We start from the raw sequence: 20,661 nt of genomic DNA, 5'->3' as shown, positions 1-20,661 counted from the left end.
TGAGCTGTGTATCTAATCCTATCCTGTGTGATACTGTCTGCTGAGCTGTGTATCTAATCCTATCCTGTGTGATACTGTCTGCTGAGCTGTGTATCTAATCCTATCCTGTGTGATACTGTCTGCTGAGCTGTGTATCTAATCCTATCCTGTGTGATACTGTCTGCTGAGCTGTGTATCTAATCCTATCCTGTGTGATACTGTCTGCTGAGCTGTGTATCTAATCCTATCCTGTGTGATACTGCCTGCTGAGCTGTGTATCTAATCCTATCCTGTGTGATACTGCTGCTGAGCTGTGTATCTAATCCTATCCTGCTGTGTATCTAATCCTATCCTGTGTGATACTGTCTGCTGAGCTGTGTATCTAATCCTATCCTGTGTGATACTGCCTGCTGAGCTGTGTATCTAATCCTATCCTGTGTGATACAGTCTGCTGAGCTGTGTATCTAATCCTATCCTGTGTGATACTGTCTGCTGAGCTGTGTATCTAATCCTATCCTGTGTGATACTGTCTGCTGAGCTGTGTATCTATCCTATCATGTGTGATACTGTCTGCTGAGGCTGTGTATCTAATCCTATCCTGTGTGATACTGTCTGCTGAGCTGTGTATCTAATCCGATCCTGTGTGATACTGCCTGCTGAGCTGTGTATCTAATCCTATCCTGTGTGATACTGTCTGCTGAGCTGTGTATCTAATCCTATCCTGTGTGATACTGTCTGCTGAGCTGTGTATCTAATCCTATCCTGTGTGATACTGTCTGCTGAGCTGTGTATCTAATCCTATCCTGTGTGATACTGTCCTGCTGAGCTGTGTATCTAATCCTATCCTGTGTGATACTGTCTGCTGAGCTGTGTATCTAATCCTATACTGTGTGATACTGTCTGCTGAGCTGTGTATCTAATCCTATCCTGTGTGATACTGTCTGCTGAGCTGTGTATCTAATCCTATCCTGTGTGATACTGTCTGCTGAGCTGTGTATCTAATCCTCTTGATACTGTCTGCTAGTGGTATACCTTGTACGTCTGCTGAGCTGTGGTATCTAATCTATCCTGTGTGATACTGTCTGCTGAGCTGTGTATCTAATCCATCCTGTGTGATACTGTCTGCTGAGCTGTGTATCTAATCCTATCCTGTGTGATACTGTCTGCTGAGCTGTGTATCTAATCCTATCCTGTGTGATACTGTCTGCTGAGCTGTGTATCTAATCCTATCCTGTGTGATACTGTCTGCTGAGCTGTGTATCTAATCCTATCCTGTGTGATACTGTCTGCTGAGCTGTGTATCTAATCCTATCCTGTGTGATACTGTCTGCTGAGCTGTGTATCTAATCCTATCCTGTGTGATACTGTCTGCTGAGCTGTGTATCTAATCCTATCCTGTGTGATACTGTCTGCTGAGCTGTGTATCTAATCCTATCCTGTGTGATACTGTCTGCTGAGCTGTGTATCTAATCCTATCCTGTGTGATACTGTCTGCTGAGCTGTGTATCTAATCCTATCCTGTGTGATACTGTCTGCTGAGCTGTGTATCTAATCCTATCCTGTGTGATACTGTCTGCTGAGCTGTGTATCTAATCCTATCCTGTGTGATACTGTCTGCTGAGCTGTGTATCTAATCCTATCCTGTGTGATACTGTCTGCTGAGCTGTGTATCTAATCCTATCCTGTGTGATACTGTCTGCTGAGCTGTGTATCTAATCCTATCCTGTGTGATACTGTCTGCTGAGCTGTGTATCTAATCCTATCCTGTGTGATACTGTCTGCTGAGCTGTGTATCTAATCCTATCCTGTGTGATACTGTCTGCTGAGCTGTGTATCTAATCCTATCCTGTGTGATACTGTCTGCTGAGCTGTGTATCTAATCCTATCCTGTGTGATACTGTCTGCTGAGCTGTGTATCTAATCCTATCCTGTGTGATACTGTCTGCTGAGCTGTGTATCTAATCCTATCCTGTGTGATACTGTCTGCTGAGCTGTGTATCTAATCCTATCCTGTGTGATACTGTCTGCTGAGCTGTGTATCTAATCCTATCCTGTGTGATACTGTCTGCTGAGCTGTGTATCTAATCCTATCCTGTGTGATACTGTCTGCTGAGCTGTGTATCTAATCCTATCCTGTGTGATACTGTCTGCTGAGCTGTGTATCTAATCCTATCCTGTGTGATACTGTCTGCTGAGCTGTGTATCTAATCCTATCCTGTGTGATACTGTCTGCTGAGCTGTGTATCTAATCCTATCCTGTGTGATACTGTCTGCTGAGCTGTGTATCTAATCCTATCCTGTGTGATACTGTCTGCTGAGCTGTGTATCTAATCCTATCCTGTGTGATACTGTCTGCTGAGCTGTGTATCTAATCCTATCCTGTGTGATACTGTCTGCTGAGCTGTGTATCTAATCCTATCCTGTGTGATACTGTCTGCTGAGCTGTGTATCTAATCCTATCCTGTGTGATACTGTCTGCTGAGCTGTGTATCTAATCCTATCCTGTGTGATACTGTCTGCTGAGCTGTGTATCTAATCCTATCCTGTGTGATACTGTCTGCTGAGCTGTGTATCTAATCCTATCCTGTGTGATACTGTCTGCTGAGCTGTGTATCTAATCCTATCCTGTGTGATACTGTCTGCTGAGCTGTGTATCTAATCCTATCCTGTGTGATACTGTCTGCTGAGCTGTGTATCTAATCCTATCCTGTGTGATACTGTCTGCTGAGCTGTGTATCTAATCCTATCCTGTGTGATACTGTCTGCTGAGCTGTGTATCTAATCCTATCCTGTGTGATACTGTCTGCTGAGCTGTGTATCTAATCCTATCCTGTGTGATACTGTCTGCTGAGCTGTGTATCTAATCCTATCCTGTGTGATACTGTCTGCTGAGCTGTGTATCTAATCCTATCCTGTGTGATACTGTCTGCTGAGCTGTGTATCTAATCCTATCCTGTGTGATACTGTCTGCTGAGCTGTGTATCTAATCCTATCCTGTGTGATACTGTCTGCTGAGCTGTGTATCTAATCCTATCCTGTGTGATACTGTCTGCTGAGCTGTGTATCTAATCCTATCCTGTGTGATACTGTCTGCTGAGCTGTGTATCTAATCCTATCCTGTGTGATACTGTCTGCTGAGCTGTGTATCTAATCCTATCCTGTGTGATACTGTCTGCTGAGCTGTGTATCTAATCCTATCCTGTGTGATACTGTCTGCTGAGCTGTGTATCTAATCCTATCCTGTGTGATACTGTCTGCTGAGCTGTGTATCTAATCCTATCCTGTGTGATACTGTCTGCTGAGCTGTGTATCTAATCCTATCCTGTGTGATACTGTCTGCTGAGCTGTGTATCTAATCCTATCCTGTGTGATACTGTCTGCTGAGCTGTGTATCTAATCCTATCCTGTGTGATACTGTCTGCTGAGCTGTGTATCTAATCCTATCCTGTGTGATACTGTCTGCTGAGCTGTGTATCTAATCCTATCCTGTGTGATACTGTCTGCTGAGCTGTGTATCTAATCCTATCCTGTGTGATACTGTACTGCTGAGCTGTGTATCTAATCCTATCCTGTGTGATACTGTCTGCTGAGCTGTGTATCTAATCCTATCCTGTGTGATACTGTCTGCTGAGCTGTGTATCTAATCCTATCCTGTGTGATACTGTCTGCTGAGCTGTGTATCTAATCTATCCTGTGTGATACTGTCTGCTGAGCTGTGTATCTAATCCTATCCTGTGTGATACTGTCTGCTGAGCTGTGTATCTAATCCTATCCTGTGTGATACTGTCTGCTGAGCTGTGTATCTAATCCTATCCTGTGTGATACTGTCTGCTGAGCTGTGTATCTAATCCTATCCTGTGTGATACTGTCTGCTGAGCTGTGTATCTAATCCTATCCTGTGTGATACTGTCTGCTGAGCTGTGTATCTAATCCTATCCTGTGTGATACTGTCTGCTGAGCTGTGTATCTAATCCTATCCTGTGTGATACTGTCTGCTGAGCTGTGTATCTAATCCTATCCTGTGTGATACTGTCTGCTGAGCTGTGTATCTAATCCTATCCTGTGTGATACTGTCTGCTGAGCTGTGTATCTAATCCTATCCTGTGTGATACTGTCTGCTGAGCTGTGTATCTAATCCTATCCTGTGTGATACTGTCTGCTGAGCTGTGTATCTAATCCTATCCTGTGTGATACTGTCTGCTGAGCTGTGTATCTAATCCTATCCTGTGTGATACTGTCTGCTGAGCTGTGTATCTAATCCTATCCTGTGTGATACTGTCTGCTGAGCTGTGTATCTAATCCTATCCTGTGTGATACTGTCTGCTGAGCTGTGTATCTGAATCCTATCCTGTGTGATACTGTCTGCTGAGCTGTGTATCTAATCCTATCCTGTGTGATACTGTCTGCTGAGCTGTGTATCTAATCCTATCCTGTGTGATACTGTCTGCTGAGCTGTGTATCTAATCCTATCCTGTGTGATACTGTCTGCTGAGCTGTGTATCTGATCCTATCCTGTGTGATACTGTCTGCTGAGCTGTGTATCTAATCCTATCCTGTGTGATACTGTCTGCTGAGCTGTGTATCTGAATCCTATCCTGTGTGATACTGTCTGCTGAGCTGTGTATCGATCCTATCCTGTGTGATACTGTCTGCTGAGCTGTGTATCTGATCCTATCCTGTGTGATACTGACTGCTGAGCTGTGTATCTGATCCTATCCTGTGTGATACTGTCTGCTGAGCTGTGTATCTAATCCTATCCTGTGTGATACTGTCTGCTGAGCTGTGTATCTAATCCTATCCTGTGTGATACTGTCTGCTGAGCTGTGTATCTAATCCTATCCTTTGTGATACTGTCCTGCTGAGCTGTGTATCTAATCCTATCCTGTGTGATACTGTCTGCTGAGCTGTGTATCTAATCCTATCCTGTGTGATACTGTCTGCTGAGCTGTGTATCTAATCCTATCCTGTGTGATACTGTCTGCTGAGCTGTGTATCTAATCCTATCCTGTGTGATACTGTCTGCTGAGCTGTGTATCTAATCCTATCCTGTGTGATACTGTCTGCTGAGCTGTGTATCTAATCCTATCCTGTGTGATACTGTCTGCTGAGCTGTGTATCTAATCCTATCCTGTGTGATACTGTCTGCTGAGCTGTGTATCTAATCCTATCCTGTGTGATACTGTCTGCTGAGCTGTGTATCTAATCCTATCCTGTGTGATACTGTCTGCTGAGCTGTGTATCTAATCCTATCCTGTGTGATACTGTCTGCTGAGCTGTGTATCTAATCCTATCCTGTGTGATACTGTCTGCTGAGCTGTGTATCTAATCCTATCCTGTGTGATACTGTCTGCTGAGCTGTGTATCTAATCCTATCCTGTGTGATACTGTCTGCTGAGCTGTGTATCTAATCCTATCCTGTGTGATACTGTCTGCTGAGCTGTGTATCTAATCCTATCCTGTGTGATACTGTCTGCTGAGCTGTGTATCTAATCCTATCCTGTGTGATACTGTCTGCTGAGCTGTGTATCTAATCCTATCCTGTGTGATACTGTCTGCTGAGCTGTGTATCTAATCCTATCCTGTGTGATACTGTCTGCTGAGCTGTGTATCTAATCCTATCCTGTGTGATACTGTCTGCTGAGCTGTGTATCTAATCCTATCCTGTGTGATACTGTCTGCTGAGCTGTGTATCTAATCCTATCCTGTGTGATACTGTCTGCTGAGCTGTGTATCTAATCCTATCCTGTGTGATACTGTCTGCTGAGCTGTGTATCTAATCCTATCCTGTGTGATACTGTCTGCTGAGCTGTGTATCTAATCCTATCCTGTGTGATACTGTCTGCTGAGCTGTGTATCTAATCCTATCCTGTGTGATACTGTCTGCTGAGCTGTGTATCTAATCCTATCCTGTGTGATACTGTCTGCTGAGCTGTGTATCTAATCCTATCCTGTGTGATACTGTCTGCTGAGCTGTGTATCTAATCCTATCCTGTGTGATACTGTCTGCTGAGCTGTGTATCTAATCCTATCCTGTGTGATACTGTCTGCTGAGCTGTGTATCTAATCCTATCCTGTGTGATACTGTCTGCTGAGCTGTGTATCTAATCCTAAGGGTCTATTCCTGTCTCTATCATTCTTAAAATTCCCTCTAGAGAGGAAGGTTTTATGTAAAGGAACAGATCTGAGCAGGAGCTCAGATGGAGGGAGAGATAAGAAGTTCCTTGCTGGGTGCAGGGGTTTAAGGGTGTTTTAGGCGGTGCAGGAAAATAGGGGTGATAGTTGTGGGAAGCAGAAACATTGTTTGCAGTGAATATTTAATTAGTTACAATTCTGTTATAATTTTATTTTGTGCATTTTGGATGAAGACCAATGTCTCAGAAGAACTAAAGCCTTACATTTACACTTCTAGGTGTGAACACTAGAGGAGGGAGTGCGTTTCCCTTAGGACTCGTTCACACAAACGTATGAAGCCTGTGCCCGTACTGTGGACCGCAAGCAATGCACGGGCACTGTCCGTGGTGCAGGCCCATGGGGATTGCAGACCCATTCACTTGAATGGGTCTGCAATCCTTCCGTTCCACAAAAATATAGAGCAAGTTCTATCTTTTTGCGGTGCAGAAGCACGGAATGGAATCCCAGAAAGCACTCCGTAGTGCTTCCGTAGTGTTCCATTCTTCCGTTCTGCATCTCCAGATTTGTGGACACATTGAAATGAATGGGTCTGCATCCGTGATGCGGAATGGCCACAGAAAGGTGCCCGTGTATTGCGGATCTGCAAATGCTGTCCGCAATGCTGGTTTCCAGCCAGGTGAGGTGAAATACCGGACCAGGGTTTAAGTGCCGGTCCGGGTTTTGGCAGCGCCTGGCTGTCCCTAAATAGGCAGCTGGGCTCAGCAGAGAGGTCTCTGTTTTTGAGATCTGAGGCTTGGTGCCGTGCTGGAGGGCTGAGAGCCGCACCCTGGGGAAACAGGCCCCTAAAGCCTGCTGTGGATACTGGAGGCAGAACTGCCAGCAAGGTGACTTGTGTTATATGAACTTTCCATTGTGTGTGAATTAACACCAAGACTGCAAAGTTACCTGCTGTTTTGTGCAATTGCCTCAAGTGTGAATAAACACTGACGTTTTGAGTTAAGAACTTGTATATTGTCTCTGTACTGCGCCCGCTTACCCTATCTACCAGAGCGAAACCCCACAATATATACAGACACTTCAGTGGGCATTACAATACAGGTATGAAGAAAAGAAAAAAAGCAGTTAGTGAAATGAATCACATATATTAACCATATATAGGTATATTGAAATAACCAAAGATAATAATCAACTCACTTCACGGGGGGTGGCCAGCTGGAAAAACTCGAGACACCAGCAAGGACCAATAACCCCCCAGCCAGGAGCGCCTGTAGAGTCTTCAAAACTGATAGTTGCCCAGTATGGAGAGAAAGGCTTCACCTCGGTAATATCGTTGAAGGCTTTGGCTTCTTTAATGTAGAAAAATGGCTCATAAAAAAGGCTCAACGCGTTTCGGGGTATGCAAACCCCTTCATCAGGAGCAGGTACAGATAGACATATGCATATAATAACAGTAGTCTTTACCTGGTGACTTCCGATTCCTGTTGTGCGCCTCACGCTGGACCTCGTAGATGGACTTCCGGTCCGGCGATAAAGGAAAGAAACCGCAAGTGGCACAAATTTTTCTGGACAATACAATTGAGTCATTATACATCCCAAAAGGTGACTAGTATGAATACATTTAAGAATAAAACCATATCAGATGCTCATAAATATAAGCCGAAAACTAATGTACACCTAAAATGCATAGATATACATAGACACCACAATATCTCATAAAACTATAAAAGATATATCCATCTTTGGATCTCTGATACACTTTTGGGTTTTGGCGCTTCTTATAGGGGTGTAACCTCTTTGACTTGTTTAGTCACTTTCTTTTACTTTCATTATAATACAGGGCACAGTACAGGGGAGTTATAATAGCAGAGGGCATTAGAACTGAAGGGGACCTGCAGGGGCGGCATTAGAAATACTGAGGACACTATGGTGATATTGTTACTTGTGATACGTTGCGTTGCTCGTTAGTGAAGGAGACCGCTGCTACCGTATTACATGCAGTGATCTCCTTCATACTATGGGGATAATAATGCATAATACTCTGTGCTGCTGGGAGGTCCCTGGTCCTTCCACTATGTAACTCTCATCCTGTGACCTCCACAAGATCAGCACACTGCACTCCTGAAACCCTCTGTGCTGCTGGGACCCTGATCATCCCACTTTGTAACTCTCATCCTGTGACCTCCACAAGATCAGCACACTCCTCTCCTGAAATCCTCTGTGCTCAGCCTTACAGGCGAATGCTTACGTCAGGTATACTATGTACTTAACCAGGGATGCACCTAGCCTTTCTGCTGCCTGAGGCAAAAACTGAAACAATTATCCCCCTCCCCAATGGCAATTTCTTAACCTAACCCCTTCCCTTCAGCCAATGGCCCTTTGGCTGCCCCCCTCTTGCCCTACCTGGTGCTGCCTGAGGCGACCCTCCCTAATGCCAATTTCTTAACCTAACCCTTTCCCTTCAGCCCATGGCCCTTTGGTTGCCCCCTCTTGCCCCTACCTTGTGCTGCCTGAGGCGATCGCGTCACCTGGCCTCATTGGTGGTGTACCCATGACTTAACCATTTAGTGGCCCAAGATTCTACTATAGAGTGAAAGCGCTGTCTCATTTTACACCGTCGGCTGTTTCCACGTAGATTGCTAGTTAACCTGTTCTGTTAGCCACTGATTCTACTAAAGTGGGAAAGACCTGTCTCATTTTACACTGTCTGCTGCTTCCACATAGATTGATGGATAACCCATTTTGTTAGCCACTGGTACAAGTAGGCAGCAGGCGGGTGGCAGCATCAGAACGGTGGCAGCAGCATGTGGGCAGAAGTAACGGACCATATTTCATAATGCAGTCTTACTATTACTGCCGGAATGATCTAGTCTGATGCATTAGGCTCCGCTGTGTGGAAATCCTGGCTGGTCCTGATTCATCTTTATAAAGGTTAATCTCTCAACATTTTGTGTTGAAAGGCGGGTTCTCCTTGGGGTAACTATGTCCCCGCCGCACTAAACACCCACTCTGATGCCACACTACTGGCCAGGAAGGAAAACTTATACAGTTGCGGCCACAATTCAGGTTTGGCTGCTCAGTAGTCCAGGGGATCTTGGATCTGGGGTGACAGAATGCACTCCAAATATGCCACCACCTGCTGGGTCAGGTTCTGCTCCACGTCCTGCTGCTGCTGGCTGGTTTCTTCAGTAGGTGGGTGAAGAAATGTGCTGATCAGAGACTCGAAACTCAAGTTGCGGGTGATGGAGCTGGTGCTGCTCCAGCCCCCAACCCTCCTCCAGCAGTCATGGCAGTGGAGCATGAGCACAGAGGGTCCCCTGGTCAGACCCTCATGAGAATGGGCAATGGCGCACATGGGCAGCAGCAACCAACCAACTACATAGGATGTCTCAATAGTAGTTGACTTTATTATCCCTATCACTATGCAAGCAACTCAACATGCATCTGACCATTTGGGCAAGGGAATCAGAGAGTCTCCCTGCCTCCATCTCCACTGCATAATGCCACTGTCTGTCAGGGTCATCTGCCTGGTCTTCCTCATCACCCTCCAGCTCCTCTCCTGTCCCTTATGCAGATAAACCACCTATTTCTGTACACAATTCCTGGGCATTAATGTCCTCCTCCTCGCCCTCATCCTCTGCCAGTTCAGTCCCCACAGGGCTTAGGTAAGATGTAGGTGCCATGTCTCCTGTCCCCTTGCCAGACAGATTTATCAGCATCTTCTGCAGGACATGAAGAAGTGGAATGACATAATTCAACCGATAGTCCTGGCAACTGACTAATAAAGTGGCCTCCTCAAAGGGCCTGAGCAAATGGCAGGTGTCTTCATCATAATGAAATCATTCACGGCCTTCCTCGGCTCACATAGTTGGTCCAACATGTGGAGGGTGGAGTTCCATCGTGTAGAAACGTGACATATGAGACGATGTTGGGGAACACCATTCCACCTTTACAACTCAAAGAGGGCTTATTTTACAGTGTAATAGCTGTTGAAGTACATAAACAGTTTCAAGGCCATTTTCAAGATGTCTAGCAGTTGGGTCAAATTCAGGAACTAGGTTACAACCAAATTAAAGACATGTGCCATGCAGGGCGCATGGGTCAGTCCTCCCTGACGCAGTGCCAACAGAATGTTCTTCCCATTATTGGTGCCCATGGTTCCGATCTTCAGTTGATGAGGATTTGATTTCTTGAGGGTGTGGAGCAGTTCGTCCCCGGTGTGACTCTGTTCCCCCGGGCTGGCATGGTGCAGAACAGAGTGACACCTCTGTACTCTGTATAGGTGGTATGATGTAGAACCACTCAGAAATGTGCCTACAGTGGAGGCTGAGGGTGGACATTGGTGGAGTATGAGAGGCAGAGGGGGACATTGGCGCTGGAATCATAGCATGAGAATGCAGAGGTGGCATTGCTATCCCTTGTCAAATTGCTGGTGTGCCTGGGCAGGAACCACATTTACCTAGTGGGCCTTAAAGGATATGCACTACTAACAAAAAGTTAGGGATATTTGGCTTTCAGGTGAAATTTATGGAAAATATAAAACGTTCACTCTACAGTGATATTATATCATGAAAGTAGGCCATTTAAGTAGAAGCATGCAATGGTGATTTCCTCATCTCAAACAACTTATTGAAATCCCCCCCAAAAAAATTATGTCTCAAAAACTTGTCATGTGGCCTTCAATTGCAGCTTGACAACGACATCTCTTGCTGTTCACAAGTCGACATATTGTCTGCTGAGGCATGGCATCCCACTCTTTTTGAAGGGCAGCCCTTAGATCATTGAGGTTCTGGAGTACAAAGTTACGAGGCCCCTATATGGTGACTCAGCTGAACCCATAGGTTTTCAATAGGATTCAGGTCTGCAGAAAGTGCAGAGCACTCCATTTGCGTTCCCCCAGTCTCCAGCAGCCGCTCTCTAATGATTGACCTCAATGAGCTGGCGCATTGTCCTCCATAAAGATGAAATTAGGCCTGTGCTCATGCAGAGACACAATGACTGGATTAATGATATTATTCAAGTAGTATGGGCTTGTCACTGTACAATTCACAAAGTGTAGGGCAGTTCTGTATCCTGCCCACACTGTAACACCACCGAAGGCAAACAGTGGCTGACGCATAGCGCTCTCCTTGAAATCTCCAACATTGTTGGTGAATCAATGCAAAAAATCTGCAGCACTCGCCAATGTAGAAAATCCAGTAGTGAGGAGAAACTCTCCTCAAACAACTTGAGTTAAAGTGGATATTTAGGCTTGACACACGTGAACCAAGGGGACTCAATAGGGACTTCAATTTGGGGGTCTTTCTATAAGGGGTCCAAAAGCCTTTTTTTCTCTCCAGTGTAGACGAGATATTTATTGTTTTGTGTAACTAAGTTTTGTGCCCAACAAAGTGATTGTTGTGATGACTTTAATTTTATAGGTGCTCACTAAACACCAATTTTTATTATATTGTATTATCTCTTTATAGGGATGACTTCACCGGGGTTCTCCATGATCCGCAACTTATTCTTTGATGCCTCCATGATCGTATAGCCTAGAGTTTACATCCATGGTGTCCAGGTGTGGCTATATGCATCACTTCACTTAGGGGAGAGTTAATCCCACCCATTTTGACACTATATAAGGCACATGTTGGTTAAATCATTATATTGCTTGAAAAAGACCAAGGAAGGTCGAAACGTTGCATCACCCTGTTGTTTTTTGAATAATACCACTACTGGATTTTCTACATTGGCGAGTGCTGCAGATTTTTTGCATTGATTTGACGTTGGGACCATTTGCCAAGATCCTCATCTGCTTGCACCACCACTACCTGTAAGGAATTTCTTTATGGCTTTCCCTATCAGTGGGCTCAGTAGTGCTGCCAAATCTCTGCATACATCCAACATTGTTGGTGGCCATCATTTCTGCTCAGCGTGAATCGACTTTCATCAGTGAACAGCACTGAGCGCCACTGATCCCTCTTCCAGCATAGATGCTCCCTGGCCCATGCAAGATGGTGACTCCTGTGGTCAGCTACCCTTGCAGGTCATGTAGCATGCAGACCACACTGATGTAAATGGTTTCCAATGGTCTGATTTGACAGTTGGGTGCCTCTCACCTCCCTTAAATGTGCCTGGAGTTGTGTGGCATTCATCATCCAGTTCCACAGGGCACTGTTCACAATTAAGCGGTCATCAGTGTGGGATGTAGCAAAAGGACATCCACTTCTATGCCTTTCTGTGACTCTTCCAGTCCCTCTGTATCTCTGTTGCAACCTGCTGATCACACTCCGTGACACTGTAAGCTCAGTGGCCACTTCCTTTTGAGAACATTCATGCAATGGTGAAGGTGTCACTGCTCTAAAACCCCGAAACACGTCTGATATTATCCCCATTCTATGGAAAGCACAACAATAGACTGAGGAGGCATGGACATTATCGTATGAAATATCGAACTGCCTAAGAAAACTTCTGCTGCACGGACGATACCAGGTTCCATTACAAGATCACGTGTGTTCAGAGGTTTGGCGCGGAATTCAAATCAAACAAAACAGCCCTTGAGACCGGAACCCTGATTTCTAAAGAAGGTACACCGTGTCGAGGGCACAAAGTCCATTTAAGACCTCCCGGTAAGGTTGTGTTAATTCCTTTCAAAAGTAAGCGATCACATCTTGTTTGATATACAGTGGGACGCCACTGTTTGCATTGAGTGAGTGGGACGCCGCTTCATATGCTACTAACTTTCATTTGTGCTGAAAATCGGGCAATATCTGGCACATTGTTTAAACACTTGGTAGAACTTGGTGTTTTATCTCCTTGCAACGTTTTTACCATCGAACTTTACCAGTAAACTTCACTATCGAATATTTATATTATCGAATACTCCATCTGGCCGATTGTTTTATCATTTGTATATTATATCTGGTTGATTGTTTTATTGCGATTATTTCAAAACATCTGATGTTTTACAGATTGTTTGTTTTTGAGAATAATATCGCCAAATGGGATTTATATTTTATTATAAGATTATATTGTTTTTATTGTGTTTACAAGCAGATGAGTCTAGAGTCAATGACCAATCTTAGTCGATTATATTACTATTGCCGTTTTATTGTTGCTATTTAATTTGAACCATATTATATCCTTGACTTATGGAATACTATCTATTGTTTAATAATTTTACTCCATCATCAATAAAGATCCCATTACTATAGAGAGTGCCCTACTACTATTTATTTAATGGCTAGGTAGTGTTGATCTTGGTCTCATGATGTCAAAATGTGACCAGCACGATGAGGAGGACTGTTTAAATACCAATTCTAATTGAAACCAGGAGATTATTATTTATCATGGATCAAACACCTGTTTTGAATTTCTGTCGTTAAGCTCCTTGTTAGAGAACAGCAAGTTGTGCAAAAAGTACTGAAACATTGAACAGCAGTAACATAGTAACTGTCACAGTGGGGAGTGGGGGAAACTCCCCACCAAACACTGAAGGTAAAAGGGAATAGAGACTAGGCCTGGACACCAGGGAAAGGACGAAGGTAACCTCCTACTTGAGGGGGAGGAGTGTCATGGCTGTGTCACAGTCTTGTTGTTGTGCACCAAGACATGTTAGCTGTGCATGCTGGTTGCCAGTGGCAACGTGTTGCTTTGCAGTGTGTGTGCTTTCCTCCTTTCTCCTGGTTTCTTCTCTGTCTGTGTTGGAGGAGTTAACTACCTGGCTGGGTGTGGTCACTTGGTGTTTATATTGCCTGTGGCTTGTAGCCTGGAGTCAGTTGTCCTCCAGCCTTTGTTGGTGCTGGAGCTATGATCCTGTCCTGGGGTGTTCCATCTGCCCAGTCCCTGAGGGCCACCAAGTGAGACATCGATGTAATCTTGATGTCACCTTCCCTTCCTTCCCCTATTCTATGTGTGGTTTGGTATGTTTGTGTTGGTGTTGTATGTCTAGTTGTTGTTCCATTTCTGGTCTGTCTTTGTTGTGTTTAGTTCTGCATGGATGCTAGATATGTTCCCTGTCTGTTTTGTGCCTTCGGTGAGAGGGCTCCAGGGTTCCCCGGAGGGGGAATAACAAGTCAGTGAGCAGCTCTGCCGGGGGCCACCATGCACCCTGTCCGCATGGGGGTTAAGGCAGTTACTGGTTTTCTGGATTCCATGTTTGTTGTTTTGTGCTGCATCCTGTTTGGTGTTCGGGTTCCAGTACAGGTGCATGGGTTCCAGTCGTTGTTGCTGCGGCAGGTAAGTGCTTGTTGTTCTGGGCTCTTACCTGCAGATCCAGTGGCTGTTCTCTGTCTTTCCCTTACCTTGCATTTAGGCAGGTGGAGACTCCTGTTCTTCCATGTCTTAGAAGAACTGGTCGTCTCAGCCCTGTCTCTACTCCAGTGATTATCAGCGTCTGAGGTTACTGTGCATGAGCCCTCCTACCATCTGGGTTCACTCATACGGTTAGGAGTCAGGGAGAGGATTAGGGATGCTCTAGGAGGTGACTTGCTCCCTGTCCCCTTGCCTAGTTGCTCTTCCCTTTTCCTTTCAGTGGGGAGTTTCCCCCACTCCCCACCGTGACAGTAACATAGTAACATAGTATATAAGGACGAAAAAAGACATCTGGTCATCCAGTTCGGCCTGTTATCCTGCAAGTTAAACAGAGAAAGGAAAAAAAAAACTGTGAGGTAGAAGACAATTTTCCCCACTTAAGGGGGGAAAAATTCCTTCCTGACTCCAATAAGGCAATCAGAATAACTCCCTAGATCAACGAACTCTCTCTAGTAGCTATAGCCTGTAATATTATTACACTCCAGAAATACGTCCAGGCCCCTCTTGAATTCCTTTATTGTACTCACCATCACCACCTCCTCAGGCAGAGAGTTCCATAGTCTCACTGCTCTTACCGTAAAGAATCCTCTTCTATGTTTGTGTACAAACCTTCTTTCCACCAGACGCAGAGGATGTCCCATTTCCACAGTCACAGTCCTGGAGATAAATAGATGATGGGAGTGATCTCTGTACTGACCCCTGATATATTTATACATAGTTGTTAGATCTCCACTCCATTTTTTCTAAAGTGAATAACCCTAATTTTGATAATCTTTCAGGGTACTGTAGTCCCCCCCATTCCAGTTATTACTTCAGTTGCCCTCCTCTGAACCCTCTCCAGCTCTGCTATGTCTGTCTTGTTCACAGGAGCCCAGAACTGTACACAGTACTCAATGTGTGGTCTGACTAGTGATTTGTAAAGTGGTAGGACTATGTTCTCATCACGGGAATCTATGCCCCTTCTGATGCAACCCATTATCTTATTGGCCTTGGCAGCAGCTACCTGACACTGGTTTCTACAGCTTAGTTTGCTGTTCACAAAAATTCCTAGGTCCTTTTCCATGTCAGTGTTGCCTAGTGTTTTACCATTTAGTATGTACAGGTGACTTGCATTATTCCTTCCCATGTGCATAACCTTAAATGTGTCAGTGTTAAACCTCATCTGTCACTTCTCCGCCTAAGCCTCTAATCTATCCAGATCCATCTGTAGCAGTATAATGTCCTCTTCTGTGTGAATTACTTTACACAGTTTAGTATCATCTGTAAAAAATGATATTTTACTGTGCAAGCCTTCTACAAGATCATTAATAAATATATTGAAAAGAATAGGGCCCAGTTGGACATGTGCATTCAAAAGTTTAGAGAAGTTCATATTAAGTTCACCTGTAGAGTGCATTTTAAGTTCATCCTGAAATTTCACCCACAACCCAAATATCCCTAACTTGTTGTGAGTAGTGTATATTGTCCTTGACCATAGTTACAGTTCCACACGTCGTTGCTGCTGTAAACTGTACCAGACACAGACAGGCTCAAGGACTGGTCCACCTTCTGCTGTACGTATGCAGGGCTGGTGCAGTTTTTTCGTAGAGAGGTAGTGACGGCTTGGGACTCTCAGTCTTGCCTTGGTAGAAGCCATCATTTCTCTGAAATGTGCAGAGTCAACCACATGAAAAGGGAGGGACTGTAGTACCAACATCTTGATCAGGAGCACTTTCAGCTTCTGTGCCATTGGATGAATGCACACATACTGTTGTTCCTTTGCAATCTCCTCGCCCTGACTGCTGGAGAAGGGGTGTGTGCTGCTGGCAGATGTGTCAGGCTGTTCCACTACATTAGTGGCATTAACTATTAAACAAGGTGGACACCCCAATAACAGTAATATTAGTCAGCTTATTCACCCCAATTTGAGAATCAAGGCCTAATAGAATTATTTATCTATTAAACAAGGTGGACACCCCAATAACATTAGTAGTAGACAGGATATTCACCCCAATTTGAGGTGGATACCCCAATAAAAGTAAAATTAGAAAACTTATTCACCCTAATTTAAGAATCAAGGCATAATAGAATTGCTTATCTATTAAACAAGGTGGACAATATTCAATTAGATAGCTCCGTGCCCTACACAGGAATTGGTGCAAACTGTGCTGTCTCCACGGATCCCTTCAGCTTCCGATTACTGTCCCTGCAGTCTCTTTATGCTCTACCTATGCTCTCTCTTCAGTGTGTAGAAATTCTCCCTATGATCTCCCTGCACTGTCCCTGCAGTCTCCCTATCCAATATTACACAATTAAAAGCTTTTAGCAACACTGTTCCTAGCGCTTGTCAGGCCTCTCCCTGTGCTCAGCTCACAGTGAAATGGTGGAAACCGCGCAGGATGAAGCTTTTAAAGGGTTGTCACTAGAGATGAGCGAATTTCTCCGAAATTCAATTTGGACGGTTTGTCGAATTTCCCAAAAAGATTTGATTCAATCAGAATTAATTTCTGATAAATTGTGTTAAAAAACAGCTATTTCCTGTCTGCAGAGAGCCTGTATAGTGGTGTAGAACACTGTGCATTGCAGAAACACGCATAGGGAGTCTGCTGTGCTAATGAAACAGTACTGTAAGTCAGTATGACAGGCGTCGCTTTTAGAATAACTTCACTTATTTGGTCAGTTATGGGGCCAAAACTGACCAAATAACTCGAGTGTGAACTCAGCCTTCCAGAAGAAGCGCACTCCTTTTACAACGTCGTCAGCTAATTCCACATAGATGTCTACAGAACCTGTGAAACAAGTAGTGCCCATGCGCAGACCGGAAGGAAAAATCCAGCATTGCCGGATCCGGCATTCCGGCAAGTTTTCCGGATTTTTGGCCGGAGATAAAACTTTAGCATGCTGCGGTATTATCTCTGTCCTGATCAGTCAAAAAGACTGAACTGAAGACATCCTGAATGGATTGCTCTCCAGTCAGAATGCATGGGGATAAAACTGATCAGTCCCTAGGACGGAACTCTATGCCGGAAAATAAAAACGCTAGTGTGAAAGTACCCTTAGCAGTTCAGGTGGAGGGGCAGAGATTGTTTGTATTGCAAGTAAACAAAGGGCCAGAAGAGAACCAGGAAAATTAGGAAATATATTTTTTTTTGCCTAAAACTTGCTTAGGCTACTTTCACACTAGCGTTCGGGCGGATCCGTCTGCATTATATTAGCAAAAAAAAGCTAAGTGTGAAAATAGCCTGGGACGGATCCGTCCAGACTTTCAATGTAAAGTCAATGGGGGACGGATCCGCTTGAAGATTGAGCCACATTGTGGCATCTTCAAACGGATCCGTCCCCATTGACTTACATTGAAAGTCTGGACGGATCCGCACGGATCCGCACGCCTCCGAACGGCCAGGCGGACACCCGAACGCTGCAAGCAGCGTTCAGCTGTCCGCCTGTCCGTGCGGAGGCGAGCGGAGCGGAGGCTGAACGCCGCCAGACTGATGCAGTCTGAGCGGATCCGCCTCCATTCAGACTGCATCAGGGCTGGACGGCTGCGTTCGGGTCCGCTCGTGAGCTCCTTCAAACGGAGCTCACGAGCGGACACCCGAACGCTAGTGTGAAAGTAGCCTTAGCTTAGTTATATATCGCTGACCATCACATTTACAGTGCTATATCTTTTTTTTTTTCTATAACTCGGACAACCCCTTTAACACAGTGGCCCTGTCACAGAGTGGGCCATGCTGATCGTCCTCCGGCGGCTTGATGAAAAATTCCCACACAGCCTAATATGGCATTTTCCCCCTACTACTCCATGCTGACTGACTGCTACTGCTGCCTCCATGAACCCGTGCACCGCTTCTTCTTTCCAGACAGGTAGGCTCCTGCGTAGCAGGAGGTCTACCCCGAGCTACAGGTCTCACACTGCTGCCACCCTGCTGACTCATGGCCACACTACCACCCTGTTGGCTCAGCCGCTGCCTCACACACAAGCGGCCACCCTCTTCTTCTGATGATGATGATGATGAAGCCCCCTCTTCACTCGGCTCCCACATGCAATCGTCCACATCATCTCCGCCACTGCACGCCACTGATGTCACCCTCACCAGTCTCAGGGCCACATACCTGACCACTCGCAACATTAGTTCCCACGTGATTAACATCGTCGCTACTTGCCGGCCTACCCGAAAAACAGCGGATCTCTCCTCCTCACCTGTCTGTCGGACATACTGTACTGTAACGTTAACTGCAAGGGTAAAAGAGCAATAGTATCAGGCTGCAATTTCACACCACCTCCGCAACTACTGATTGATGCATCGAATTAAGTGTAAAAGAACTTGGACACTCTAAAATGTGTAGTATCAAACCAGGTTTGGGTCAAAAACACAGAACAGGTGCAGATCTTTCCATTACACCTTATCTCTGAGTAGGCTTCACTTAAAGTGTGTAGTGTGAGGCCCCAATTTCACACCAACTGCGCAACTACTGATTGACACACCGACTTAAGTGTAAAAGAAGTTTTTAACATTTAAAAAAAAAACACCAATATATAAAAAGTTTAAATCACCCCTCTTTCCCAATTCTACATATAAAAGTATATAAACAATAAAAAAATAAACATATTGGGTATCACCGCATCCAACAATATTTGAACTATTAAAATATTTTAAAAATAATTCCTATGCGGTAAATGCCTTTCCAAAAAAAAGAAAAACAAGGGATTTGCAATTTTTTTGTCATCCTGTCCAACAAAAAAATTGAATAACGGTGATAAAAAAATCTTACATGGATGAAAAAAATGGCACCCATAAAAACTACAGTTTGTTACGCAAAAAATAAGCCCTCATACAGCTCTGTAGAACGAAATATAAAAAAGTTATGGCTATCAAAATATAGCGCTGCAAAACAAAATTAGATTTTTCCAAAGGTTTTTATTAAAAAAAATAAATATAAATATTCAAGTTTGGTATCGCCGCATTCGTATTGAGCCACAGAATAAGGACGTCAGACCATTTTTAGTACAATTTTACACATGGCATATGGTAGCCAGGGAGCCTGTTACATATCTAGAATTGGGGCATAAAGTGAAATTCTGGCACATACCAGTGTCACTCATAAATGTGAATTTCGAACCATAGTTTTTTACCAATACAGAAAATGTAGTGAATGATTTACAATAGAGAAGGGAATTATCAAGCTGCCAACTGAAGACTAAGGCCCCTTGCAGACGAGCGTTCCTCCCGCAGCGAGTCCACAACGCAGCTCCCGTCCTGACCTCCCAGCTCTGCCGGGGGTCACATAGCATTATATTGATTTATGATGCTATGTAACCCTTACAGTTCTGGTAAGTATCGGATAACACTGGCATAATGCTGTCAGTGTTATCCAACACAGTCCAGAACTGTAAGGGTTATATAGCATCATTAATCAATATAATGCTATGTGACCCCCGGCAGAGCTGGGAGGTCAGGACGGGTGCTGCGATGCGGACTCTCCACTATCGGAAAATTGAAGAATACATTGATGAATATTGCTTCTTACCTATAGCCCCCATTATTGGAGCGTACTGATTTTTGACCACTATGCTCTTTGACAGCAATCGATACAAATGAAGTAAAGTCTCTTCCATTTTTTGTCACGCTTACTTTCCCCATTGATTTCATATGTGCAGTGGAGCAAATATACATCATCATTAGATAAGACTCATCCCCCGGTGCTGCCTGAACGAGCAAGAAAGTGTCCATCGGTTCCTGGGATATCTGGACAATTGCTAGACTTTTTTTTAAGGTTTTCAAATGTTATCCTAAATCTAAAGCAACTGGAATTTCTTTTTGAAATCTTCATATTTCCTCCTCTCAGATTGGCTTCCTCAGTTGAGTAGTTGCTCAATTTTCCCAGTTTCCTGATGGTCATGATGGCAATTTACATTCCTGTAACTTTCCAACAAATGTTATCTTCCACTAGCTTATACCTGTCACAGACTTGGATGGGTGTGTGGGTAGAGGAGGTGGCGTAACACGCCAATGTGTGCCCCGCAGCCCCCAATATGAAGAGAGGCCCAGGGGAAATGGAGGCTAGGTGATTTTATTAGTGTCTACCAGGGGTTAATGTAACTCATAGGTGTATGGGGCTTTAAGGACTGTTCAGTAGTGTTGGGCGAGCATGCTAGGCCGAACACCATTTTGACTCGAGCATCACGATGCTCGGCACATCGCGGTGTTCTGTGTTGGTTACTGGCATTGCAGTGATTGGCTGGCCAGAGCGCGTCATCGGGTGCTATATAGCACCCGA

This window comes from Bufo gargarizans, chromosome 6, assembly GCF_014858855.1.
Source record: "Bufo gargarizans isolate SCDJY-AF-19 chromosome 6, ASM1485885v1, whole genome shotgun sequence".
In the NCBI taxonomy this organism is placed as follows: domain Eukaryota; kingdom Metazoa; phylum Chordata; class Amphibia; order Anura; family Bufonidae; genus Bufo; species Bufo gargarizans.
Note: the sequence above shows the minus strand (reverse complement) of the source record.